Source organism: Chenopodium quinoa, unplaced genomic scaffold (assembly GCF_001683475.1).
Source record: "Chenopodium quinoa cultivar QQ74 unplaced genomic scaffold, ASM168347v1, whole genome shotgun sequence".
NCBI classification, from domain to species: Eukaryota; Viridiplantae; Streptophyta; class Magnoliopsida; order Caryophyllales; family Amaranthaceae; genus Chenopodium; species Chenopodium quinoa.
This window is the reverse complement of record NW_018742879.1, coordinates 1,189,953-1,203,229: the sequence shown is the minus strand read 5'-3', so window position 1 is coordinate 1,203,229 and position 13,277 is coordinate 1,189,953.

Here is a 13,277-nt window from a genome sequence, read left to right as displayed (position 1 = left end):
GGATGAAAAAGTATTAGGGAAAAGCTATGCAAGAGTATTTGTTGCTTGAGGCATTTAATGTGTATGAATGTAATTGTATTGAAATGAAAGATTTTATACCTTTGTTCCATTAGTTAGGTTGGGCTTGATCAGTCAAATGAGCTGCCATTTGATTGGGCCTTGCTATAATTGACTTAGCAAATGCATGGAGGGTTGTACCTTGCCTATTGGGCTTTTATTATTTTCATTATGACTGGGCCCAAATATAAGTATTTTGGACCCCAAACAACTTGCCCCCCAGACCCGATTCGTGAGGATAACGGGTCGGGTTTCAGCAGCTGAAGGATTTGGAGGGAAATAAATGAAAATAATTTAAATGTTTTTGATAATTCAGTACAGTTAATATAACCGTTAATGATGATTAATTAACCTTAATGACGGTTAACTAATGATAGTGGGGAAGTGGAGTGGACTTAGTGGAAATTAAATTTTGGCGGTTTGCAATTGGTTTGGGAAGAATTTGAAGAGTTTGTAAACTGACATTAAGTGAGTGGGTTTTTGCACCAAGTATTTAATTTGCATTTTGCATAATCATTTCCGGAATTCCCAAATAAAACACTCTTCGCATTTCACTCTCACTTTTCCAGCGAACTCGCGCAAGCTCTTTTTCTCTTTCACCCATTTTCGCCTTTTCCGAAGCTTTTCAGCAGAATTCATTGCTCCGAACCACTAAATCGGCGAATTTCGAGTCAGATAAAGGTAATTTCCTCCGAATTTCATTCGGATTTCCCCTTCTTTTAAGCTATTCCCCTTTTTCCCACTTTTTTCGCGTCGCCGTCGACCTAGAAATGGCCGGCAACCCTGGTAAAAGGGCAATGGAGCCTGAAGATGAGACTATTGAGGAGGAAGTGCCGCAATTAATTCTGAAGAGGAACCGTCCTCTGCCAGTAATGCCGTTTTTTAGCGGCCGAAACCCAAACGCCCGAATTGAGGTTGGTTCATCCTCAAGGGGAGAAGGATTAAGGGTTATTCCGCTAAACAGCGCCCCTCCTAGGGAGCCAGCCGAAGCATGTACTTCTGGCTGAAGGGCTCCTACTAGACCTCGGCCCTTGACCCCTGAAGAGAGGGAATGGACCGATGAATACAAGAACTCTGGTTTGTTGAAGACCGAGCCAGCCGAATGGTGGCTTGCAAATGATGCTCGGTACCACTTTGCCGAGCAGTTGGAGGTCTACTACGGCATAATGGAAGCCAATGGGTATTGGTGCCGAATGCCCACAGTGCTGGAGAGGATCTATCGGGCCCCTCCTGGTTATATTGGGGTCTATGTTCGGCAGCTGCAGTTCGGGCTGCGATTTCCAGTGCACCCCTTCGTCATCAACGTCCTGAATGGGTACAATATTTCATTGGCCCAGTTAACCCCTGTCAGCATCAAGAGAATCATGACCTATCTCTGGGTGTGTATCTTCTACGGGCTGCAGCCGAGCGTTCACTGTTTTTGGTGCATACACAAGCTGTCGCCGAACACCCAGCCCAGCAGAATACACGGCCGAGGCTGGTGGCACATAGAAGACGAAAGGGGTTATCTGACCTCTTATCCGAACGACACCTCGGATAAACATTGGAGGGAGCAATGGATTTGGGTGTGAGCTCCTTCGGATGAGAGCCACCCTAATTACTTCGGGGGGCCTCGCTATGTCAGGAAGCCAGACCCATCCATGCAAGCATCGGCGATGATGATTTCACCGAACTGGACCGCCTGCAGATGGAACTATTCGGCAGATCCACGAACCCTGGCGCAACAGGCCGAATGAAAATTGTGCCAACCGTCTGGCTGCCATGTTATCATTACATCTTCCAAGAGAAGATATTAGCCGTTGCCGGCCTCAGCCGAAGATACCAAGGTGGTAAGTGATTCGGCTGGGGCCGAGGCATTTACTTTCTGCTTTTTAAGCTTTCATGATCCGAGGTTTTCTGTCTGAAGCTAATCTTTTGCTCTGTTATTTTTTTTTCAGCTATCTGCGAAGAGACTTCTGGTATCAATTACGAGGTGTTGGGAATCAGTCAGACCAGAGTGCCGATTACCAATACTCCTCCCAACACAGCTGTGAAGGATCGGCCACTGACATTGCAGCCGAGGAAGCTCGAGGTGGTCAGTGCCTTTGAGTATCTGGCGCAGAAGCCTTGGTATAAGAAGATCGACCCTTTCTTCCTACTCTCAGCTGAAGAGGAAGCTGCTGCTGCTGCTGCCGCTGCTGATGCTGAAGGAGGTGACGTTGTACAGCCACCACCTCCTCCATCCGAGCCTATCAAAGAGGAAGATTCGGAGTCAGAAGATACCGAAGAGCTGTTCGATCCTTCGGTAAGTCCTTCACTTAGTGATTTTCCCAGTTTAGAACTTCAGCATTTTGATTGTTTAGCTTGCAAAGCATTTTTCTGAATATATTCATACGTAGCTTCAGCCTCTGAGCATGCATGTTACACGTAGCTTCCTTTGAATTTGCACGTAAACTTTGCTAAGTGTAGTTCTTCGGATGCACCTCTGTCTGATATAGTTTTATTTTGCTAAAACTGTTAAGTATGTGGCTTCGGCTGAAACATCTGTGTGCTTCTGCCTTGAGCCTGCTTGCTGTTTGTTGTTGTTTTTTGTTTTTTTTTTTACTTCTCTGATCTCTTACTCGTCTTCCTGCCCCCTCTTTCTTTGCTTCTGCAGTCCGAAGGGGAAGAAGAAGAGAAAGGAGAAGAGGTTAAGGAGGGAGGAGAAGACAACCCTCTTTCCGAGCCAGCAGTTGAAGAAATGGCCGGTGGCCGAAGAATCCTTGTCCGTCCTGGACAATTTAAGGCGCCGAAGCCGCCTGCTAAGAAGCCTCGGCACGAGGAAGTTCAAGTCGAGGAAGCTGAGATGAGGGAAGTCACCTCTCCCTCTCGAGATGTTCTGGTGGAGGTTGTTAATCTGCAGACTTCTCCTCCAACTCCTCCTCGTGACCCTGGAATGTTTTAAGATAGCATTCAGCAGGAGATGGATGCGCTGAACTGAAGATGCTGCTGCAACTCATGTCACTCCTCATGTGACTGAGTTTGAAGGGCCAAAGAACGAAGAGGCGCCTTCTGTTTCGGCTGCCAATTCTTTCATAAGCTTCCACTCTTCTGATATGGGCTTCGGTTTGGCGCCGCTGGTCCCTGTTCCAGAACATGCCCGGGCCCTCTTTGAGTTGAAGCGCGAGACTGTCAATGCTCACTTCGGCCACCTGGCCAACTTGTCAGCGCTAGAGAAAGCCAGGGCTTGGATTGCAGGCGCTGCTGCTGGGGCTGCTGAGCCTCGTGATAAGGTGCCAAATCCTTTTGTAGAGAACCAGCGGCTGCTTATGCAGGTAAGCACCCAACCTTTTCTTCCCTTTCTCTTCCTCTTCTTCATTTCTTCTCCTTCTTCTTTTTTTTTTTTTTTTTTTTTGAGAATTTTTCTAAGTATCAAGCCTCGGCTGACTCTTATTCTGCAGGTCGTCCAAAATCATTTCTTAGTTGTAGAAATGAATGAGGAGCTGCAGTCCAAGGTTGAAAAGGTCGAGGAGGTTGAGATCTTGGCTCGGCTGGCCGAGATGAAGCAGCAGAAAGCTGAGGAAGAGGCTTCAACCCTTAAGTTGATAACGCAGCAGATGGAGGAGAACTTCCCGTTCATCTGCCGGGGCTTGGAGCAGACCATCTTCCCATGGGTTGAAGAGGGCCATTCTCTACTGAAGGGGTATGGGGTTGACACCCTTGCTGAATTCAAAGCCTGCATCGAGAGCAAAGACAAGGCAGAAGCCGAGAAGCGGGATCAGCTAGTCGCAGATCATGTCAGCCAAATAGATCTCCTCCGTACTCATGCCAAAGACAAGCAAACTGAGCTCGAGGCCCAAGTCCAGCAGCTGCAAGATGCGCTGAAGGCTGAAAAGAATGTGTCCTCCAAAGCCTCAGCTGACCTCGCTGCTGCTAATGAGCTCCTGAAAACCAGGGTATACACTGAAGCCGAGTATGAGGAGGGATATGAGAATGGCTGGAAGGTGGCTCGACGACTGGCCCTCCACATTGAGCCTAACATCAACTGGGATCAGGTTGAAGCCTGGTCCATGGATCCAACAGATGGCCATGTAAATGAGGCCAGTCCTGCTGAAGTGGAATCTTGGCTCGGCAAGCTGAGCGCGAGGAGAGAGAAAGGGAAGCTGAGAGAGCACTGAATGCTGCCCATCCTGCTTCTTCTTCAGCCGATGCTGAGGCTCTAGCTGCTCTGAATGATGCTCCTACAAATGCTGAAGCATAGGGATTCGGGCAGTCGTCTACTGAGTCTTGCAGATCAACGTGCCTTTAATTTGAAGATGTCGCGTCAGCTTTTGCCTATTCTTTTGCTTCAGCTTGCCTCGTACAAACTTTACTATCTGTTTTTGTGTACCTTCGGCAGCTGTGTTTTCCGCTATGTGGGCGGCTGCCGACTTTGGATTTCTGTAGCTTAAACTTCTGCATTTGGTTTCTGTAGCTTAAACTCGATGTTTGTGATTTTTCAGTCTTTTGTAGATGAAATAGAATTTTTAGCTGTTTCCTCTTCTTCTGCCTGTTTTTCCAACTTTGCATTTGATTGCCTTTTTTCTGAATTCTTTCAAAATTTGGCTAAGTACAAAGCTTCGGCTAAGAGTTCTTCAGCTGATAACACTTTGACCGTTTTACTTGGTTTTTCATGGAATTTTTCCAAGTGTCAGTGTCAAGGGCCTTCTGCTCCCCCAGAACTTTGAAGATGATGTCTTCAGGGTTCTGAATGCTACTGTTGTTGATTATTCTAGTGCAACTGAAGCTTTGTTATAGCTTGCATATATATGTGTATTCCTTGTATTTTGGTCGATTTTAATTCATCCGAGGGAACGACTACCTTAGACATAATGCCAGGGCAGTGATCATCTGAAGTACAAGGCCTAATTATGCAATACTTCAGAGGTGCAATCACCACCCGGAATTGACTTGCCGAAGCACAAGGCATTACTATGCAATGCTTCGGGCACTCTATCAATTCCTACTTTCGACTATGTCCTAGATGAGCCTATGGCCTCTTTGCCGAGAGCAGCAAATCCATCCGAGGTACAGTGCATCATCATGCAATACCTCGAGGTTCTATTTACCACTCTCATATTGGTAGGTTTTCCGGCTTGCCGAAGCACAGTGCATCACAATGCAATGCTTCGGACAGCATCGGGTGTAAACCTTGAGTTTTTTTTCAAAAATCGACAAGGACAGAAATAATGAAAGCAGAATAAAATTGTGAATAATTGTGGCTCAAAGGCCTTTCATTAATCTGAAGGGAATGTACTTACACAGATTTTTCAAACATGAAATTTTCTAAGTACATCTGCGTTCCAGTGGTTTTTCAACTCAGTTCCATCTAACTGCCGAAGACGATAAGTTCCTGGTTGGAGCTCATCATATATTTCATAAGGCCCTTCCCAGTTAGCTGAGAGCTTCCCTTGGATGCGGTTTTTCTGAACAGCGGCGGCATTCCGAAGAACCAAGTCCCCAACTTAAAGGAGTCTTGACTGGACTCTTCGGTTGTAGAATTTACTAATTCTCTGCTTGTATGCCGCCATTCTGTCCCTCGCTGAATCTCGGATCTCATCTAAGAAATCGAGGAACTCTTTCATGAGATGCTCATTTTCTTCGGCCGAGAACTGATTGACTCGGAGGCTTTCTGAGCCAATTTCCACTGGCAAAACGACTTCGGACCCATACACCAATTCAAAAGGTGAATGCCCCGTGGCCTCTTTTTCAGTTGTCCGAAGTGACCATAGAGTTTCAGGAAGTTCCTCTATCCACTTGGACTTTTGATCTTCAACTCTCTTTTTGAGAGCGTTGAGTATCTATTTATTTGCAGCTTCGGCTTGGCCATTACTTTGAGGATGGCAGACTGCTGAATATGCCAGCTTTATGCCGGATTGATCTGTGTACCGCCTCAGCGGCAGATTGTCAAATTGTCTTCCATGATCGAAGATAAGCACTTTTGGGATGCCGAAGCGCGTAATGATATTATGCCAGATGAATTTCCTGACAGTTTGCTCAGTTATGTTCAAAGCTGCTTCGGCCTCTATCCATTTGCTGAAATAGTCGATTCCAACTATCAGCCATTTTTCTGGTAGGGAGCCTCGGGGAATGGTCCTAAGATATCCAACCCCCATTGGGCAAAGGGGAGTGGATTCAGTATCGGCTGAAGGTCCCTTGAAGGCCTGTGAATAACAGGTGCGAATTTTTGACATTTTTCGCATTTCCGCACCAAGTCCTTAGCGTCTTGGATCATAGTTGGCCAAAAGTATCCTGCCCGTAGTGCCGTATGGGCCAGGGTCCTCCCCCCAATGTGGTTTCCACAGATGCCGAGGTGGATCTCCCGAAGGATGTAATCCGCATCTGTTGGACCCACACATTTCAGCAGTGGGGCTGAGAAGGATTTTTTCAGCAGCTCCCCCCTGTAGACAATGAACCTTGAGGCTACCCTTTTCATTTTTGCTGCTAAGTTCTTGTCCTCGGACAACGTTCCTTGCAGCTTGTAAGCCAAGATGGGGTCCATCCAGCTAGGCTCAACCTCAGCGCACTGAACCTCAACTTCTAGGTCAATGCTTCTGTTTCGGCGCACCTCCACGTATACGGACCGATTCAGCTCTGTAAGAGTTGAACTTGCAAGTTTGGAGAGTGCATCGGCTTGAGCATTCTGACCCCTTGGTATTAGCTCGATTTCAAAAGTTCTCAGCTTCGCTATAACTGATTTGATCTTGGCAAGATAAGAGATCATGGAGGGCTCTTCGGCCTCATACTCGCCCCGAATCTGGTTAGCGACTAGCTGAGAGTCTGTCTTCAGACAGACATGCTCGGCTTCGAGAGTTATGCACAATTCCAAGCCAGCAACTGCTGCTTCATATTCTGCTTCTTTGTTAGAAGCCTTGAATGAGAATTTGAGTGCATACGTTTTTGCCCTCGGGAGAAGTGATCACCACCCCAGCTCCCGAGCCATTTACGGTGGCTGAGCCATCCGTGAATACAGTCCAAGTCCCCTTCCCTTCGTCGAGTGTTTCCTGATAGGAACACTCGGCTAGGAAGTCTGCTAGGGCTTGGGCTTTGATTGCTGCCCTCGGCTGGTAGCTTATGCTGAACTCAGTGAGCTCGAAGGCCCACTTTGTTAGTCTGCCTGATTTTTCCACCTTGCCGAGGACTTTTTCCAGCGGTTGATCTGTTAGGACCACAATCTGATGCGAATCAAAGTAAGGTCTTAACTTCCGAGCTGCTACTACCACTGCATATCCAACTTTTTCGAGCAGAGGGTAGCGCGTTTCGGCATCAGTCAAAGTATGACTGACGAAGTAGATCGGTTGCTGAACCTTTTCCTCTTCCTTCAGCAGCACCGCACTCACCGTATCAGGGCTAACTGCTACGTATAAGTACAAGATTTCTCCTTCAGCTGGCCTTGCCAGCGTTGAAAGATTTGCCAAGTGCTCCCGGAGCTGCTGGAAGGCTACTTTCTGCTCATCTTCCCATATGAGCTCCTTTGATTTCGGAAATTTCAGCGCCTTGAAGAAGGGTAGACCTTTGTCCGAGGCTTTTGAGATGAACCTGGACAAGGCGGCCATTCTCCCCGTAAGGCGCTGAATGTCCCTTTTCGTCTTCAGCTCGGGAAGATCAAGAGCTGCTTGTACTTTGGCGGGATTGGCATCAATCCCCCTCTTGCTGACCATGAAACCTAGGAATTTCCCAGACCTCACGCCGAAGACACATTTCTTCGGATTCAGCTTCATCTGATGCTTTCTCAGGGTGGCGAATGTTTCAGCTAGGTCCGCAACATGATCTTTTGCCTCTTTACTTTTGACGATGGAATAGTCAACATAGACCTCCATGTTGCGGCCTTTTTGTTCGGCAAACAATTGGTCCACCAACCTCTGATATGTAGCCCCGACGTTCTTCAGGCCGAAGGGCATCATTTTGTAATTGTACACCCCGGCGCTTGTAACAAATGTCGTTTTTGCTCTGTCATCGGAGTGCATGAAAATCTGATGGTACCCAGAAAATGCGTCCATGAAGCTGAGTAGAGCATGGCCACTTGTCGAGTCAACCAGCTGGTTAATTCTCGGCAAGGGATAGAAGTCCTTCGGACAGGCCTTATTCAGATCCGTGAAGTCAACGCACATTCTCCAGGTGCCATTAGCTTTCTGAACCATTACTACATTCGCCAGCCATTCAGGGTATTGGCAAGGCTCAATGAACCCTGCGTCCAGAAGTTTCTTGACTTCGGCTGCGATGTCCTGGTTCTTCTGAGCGGAGTAGTTCCGCTTCTTCTGCTTAATTGGCCGACATGTGGGGTCGACATTAAGCTTGTGCGAGATGAGGTTCGGATCAATTCCCGGCATGTCAGCTGCTGAGAATGCGAACACATCTCTGTTGTCCCGAAGGAGTTGGATTAGCTCAACACGGAGGTTCGGATCTAACCCTTGTCCGATGTTGACGCATTTTTCAGTATCCCCCTCGGTCAACTGGATTGATTCAGTTTGCTCGTCTGACTCTATTGCCTTGGAGCCAGATTCTTCAGGTTCAGGTCTGCTGTCAATCTCAGCCGACCTTCCTTTCTTCGGCTGGCCCTCGTCCGAATCTTTCAGTCCGTCTGAAGAGCCCGCCTTTTTGGTCCCCAAAGATGCTTTCTTTTTTGGGGACCCCTGAGCTGAAGCACTTAGGCCTTTCGGCCTTTTAGTACCCCGCTCCTTTTCTCTCTCTTTTTCTTCCTCATCATCCTTGTCGCTTCGGCGACTCTTGGATGGCCTGAGGGAGTTGCATTCCCGGGCCTCTCTCTGGCTGCCCAGTATTTTCTCGGAGCGTCCTTCGTCCGAGACATAAATCATCGACTGATGATATGTCGAGACTACTCCTTGAACATCATGGATGAGAGGTCTCCCCATGATGACGTTGTAAACTGACGGGGCGTCGATGACCAAGAATTCGACCATGATGCTTCGTCTTGCCCGGCCTTGGCCGAGGTTGACGGGAAGAAGAATTTTCCCATCCGGATATGAAGAAGAGTCATTGAATCCACTGATCGGATAAGGGACCGGAGTCAAATGCCTGCTCTCCAACTTCAGCTGGTCGAATGCCTTCCGAAAAAGTATATTCGCCCCGCTGCCACCGTCTACCAGTGTCCGATAGACGTTGTGGTTTGCGATGCTTGTCATGATAACCAATGGGTCATCATGGGGGTACACCACCCCCCTGCAGTCTTCGGATGTGAACGTCATGTTCGGCACCGGAGACTGCGGCTTCTGGAACTCGGCATGATGGATCTGATGGGTTAGACCCCTCAGATGGCGCTTGAGTGTGTTCCGAGATATGCCACCGGAAATGGTCAAGATATCATTGTGCCCTCCTTTGGGAGGTCTATCCCTTTTCCGGTGATAGTCCAGCTCTTGCCGAGAATCTTTCTCGGTCTTCTTCTCTTCGCGGCGTTCCGCGACATATTTCTTTAGGTACCCTTTTTGGACCAGCTCTTCAATCTGGTCCTTCAGCTGAAGGCAATCCTCGGTGCGATGCCCACGAGATTCGTGGAACTCACACCAAAGGTCCTTCCCTTTCTTTTGATGCCAAGAAGGAGGTGGCTTCGGCTTTTTGAATCTTCCCTCGTCGCACTAAAAATTTTAGTACGTGGTAAGGTGAGAGGGGTGTAAGATTCAAATTTCCCTAGATGGGGAGCCTTATCCTTCTTCGGCTCGGCGGTCAAGGGAGGTTCTGAGGCTTTTGCCTTACTTATCCTTGACACTGGAACTTCGGATTGCTGCCCTTTTGGCTTCACAAGCCCTGATTGGGATTGCAGCTTCGCCTTGTTCTATTCTTCGGCTCGGATAAATTTATCCGAAGCATCGAGGGCTTCTTCCAAGGTCTGCGGGGGATGCATGACTATAAAATCCAGAAATTTGCCAGCTTGTAAGCTATTCCGTAATGCGAATACGGCTAGGCTTTGATCCAGACTTGTTATTCTGGATGACTCGTTGCTAAAGCGAGTCAAATAATCTCGGAGACTTTCGTCTAACGCTTGCTGCAGGCCCATGAGCTCTGCAGTGGTCTTCTCTCGGCGATTAGCCGTAGAAAACTTGCTCTTGAATTTATTGGCTAGATCGCTCCAGCCAGTTATTGAGCCTTCCTTCAGCCCTTTGGTGATCCATGATTGGGCCACACCTTTAAGGGTCGTCGGGAAGTACTTGCACCAGGTAGCTTCGGACCTGGGGTTAAGGTACATATGCCCCTCATAGGAGGCAATATGGTCATTCGGATCCGAAGTACCGTCATATGTAATGTGTGCCGGAATTTTAACCGTCGGCACATGCTCCTCCAGTATCCACCTTTGGAATGGGGAACTGGTCGGAACCATTACGGCCTTTCCCTTCTGTCGCGCCGAAGGAACCCTGTTTCTCCCTCTCAGGGAGGTGGATGCAGGGGGTGTCCCCTCGCGTGACATGGAGGGATGAGACCCTTCTGGGAAGGTGAGGCGACTATGCACCCCTCCTCTGCCACCTAGGCGCTCGTGAACGCTTCGGCGAGATACATTATGGCTGTCATGCTGATCTTCGGAGTTCCGAGCTTTGGAATTTTTGGAGTGGCCGGAGCCCCTCTTCTGATTCTGCCCAGAACCGCCTGGATGCCCAGTCCTTCGGCTGCCTTCCCCTTTTGAGGATGGAGCCTGCTTCTCTCCCTCGGTTATACTCTTCCTCTTTCGATCGTTTGATCTAGGAGGGGGAGAGGGTGGCTTTTTACTGATGGGAAGCGTTCCCCCAAAGTATGCATGAACTCCATGCACACAGCCATGGCTTTCATGACCTCCTCGGTTGATGGCCCGGTAGGAGGAGTTGAGCGCATGCTCGGTGAAGGATCACGCTTGTGAACCTCACTATCCCTCGGCGAGTTTCCATTTAGGTAATCCTGTTGGGAAGGAGATCCTTCATGCGAATTTTCTCCCCTCGGGGAGTTGGAAGCAGTCGGTTCAGGCGACGGTGAAGGTGTTCTACCAGCCCTTACCGTTATAAGACCGGTCTTCCTAGCTTTTTTAGAGCTCTTTGAACTCTTAGTCATTTTTTGAATTAGCTAAGATTCGAATGAGATTTTTGGCTGAATTTTTGTAAGTCTCCCCACAGACGGCGCCAAATTGTTTCAGTTAGAAAACAATGGGCCTTCGTCTGGCCCTTCGGATGAGTGGAGACGAAGCCCAATTCGAGCGATGACCGAATTGGGGATTTCCTGCACAGCAATGCAAACGTAAACTAGCCTCAGGGGGTGTGCCGAGGAACGCCCCTCCGATGCCGAAGTCAGTACGGATGCAAAAGTATTAGGGAAAAGCTATGCAAGAGTATTTGTTGCTTGAGGCATTTAATGTGTATGAATGTAATTGTATTGAAATGAAAGCTTTTATACCTTTGTTCCATTAGTTAGGTTGGGCTTGATCAGTCAAATGGGCTGCCATTTGATTGGGCCTTGCTATAATTGACTTGGCAAATGCATGGAGGGTTGTACCTTGCCTATTGGGCTTTTATTATTTTCATTATGACTGAGCCCAAATATAAGTATTTTGGACCCCAAACATAAACTATTGTATGATTCATTCTTTGTTATAATATATGTTGATAATATATTATGAATACATGAAAATGTTATAGGCTGAAATAGAGAGGTTAAAGAGGATAAACTTACACCATTACCAAAACAAGTTAGATAAAATTGAAGATGTAGCTGGGGGAGCAAGGAAGCATCTAGAAGAGAAGAAGCAAAACGAAGAAGCTTATGCAAAACAACAGGCAAACAAGATTAGATCAACAGGAAGAGTTCCTGTTCAATGTTTATGTTTTGATTATTGTTAACATGCATGTATGTACCGAGTACGGAGTACTAATTAGCTATTCTAATTTAATTAGTACACCATACTATTCGAGTAACGATTATGAGAAAATGACATAGCTTATTAGGTTATAGCATATTTCAGAAGTTGTTCATAATTATTTGACATTCATGTCAGTCGTTAGCAAAGACATTAAGATGACTAATCATATTATTAGCTAACAATTACTCTCTTTGCTTCCAAAAAAAATTGCTAACACTTTGATTAATAATATGAGAGCTTTTTTATCAAAGTAATGTTGCAATTTTTATGAAACGCTTGAACTATATAAGTAGCTAACCAGGCTAAAAACCTGGTTGTGGAGTACGAGTAGAGGGCCTGGATTAAGGTTGTTGTGGGCTTTGGAGTACTAATTGTGGATCTACATTTGTCTCATGACGTACAATGTACTAGCTTTAACTTCCTTATAGTTGCATGCATCTTCTTATGTTTGCAAACGATCTTGAAAAATTAATTTGTACTGTGGTACACTGGTACTCGGCTAACCATAGCTTAAATGTAGAAATTGATTAAAATGACCTAATTGTCATTAACTCAGCTAACCATAGCTTAAATGGTTAATTACCAAACCTTTTTTAATTAAAAGACTCTGTCTACCCTTTTTTAATTATTCCCTCCCAACTAAAATATATCTCCAACCACCATCACCACCGCCACAACCACCAGGCCCACCACCACCTACCCGAAACTAACCACCCAAACCCTAAACCCCCACCCACCGCCATAGCCACCGGAGTCACCACCACCTACCCGAAGCTAATCCCCCACATGATTATGGAAAAGCCAAAAGCCAAAAACCGATCAAAAAAACATCCCCACCTATCTTCATTTTTATCTTTGTAAAAATCTTATAGCTTGTTTAGTTTATCCGCTTATGTATAAGTTGTTTAATGATAATATTAACAAGCTAAAAGCCAAAAGACGACCAAAAAAATAATACGAATTGAATGAATTACTAGACAAACCTAAAATAGCTATTAATTTCTCAAGCCCACTTACTTCAATACACCCACTCAAATTCAGGTTAGTTACAAAGAATAGGGTTTCGTACAAAAGAAAGGTTGGTTTGCAATAAAGGCTTGTGATAATAACATTTGCCTTAATATGTGGTAAAGAACTTAAGACCTCGATTCATTGATTCTTTGTACATGATCATAGTCAATCTAAGCTTGCTGCCATTATGAGTTGGTTGCAATTACAATTGTCCATTATATTTTCAGTTTTCACACCTTAAATAATTCTAGCATGTGACATCAAAAGAAGTTAGTTTTGCTGAACTAACATAGAAATTTATGGGACAAGAGGCTTTAATGCTAATTGGTAAATATTACTCTTTTCGTTTCAAAATGATAGATCGCATTTGATTGGAAGT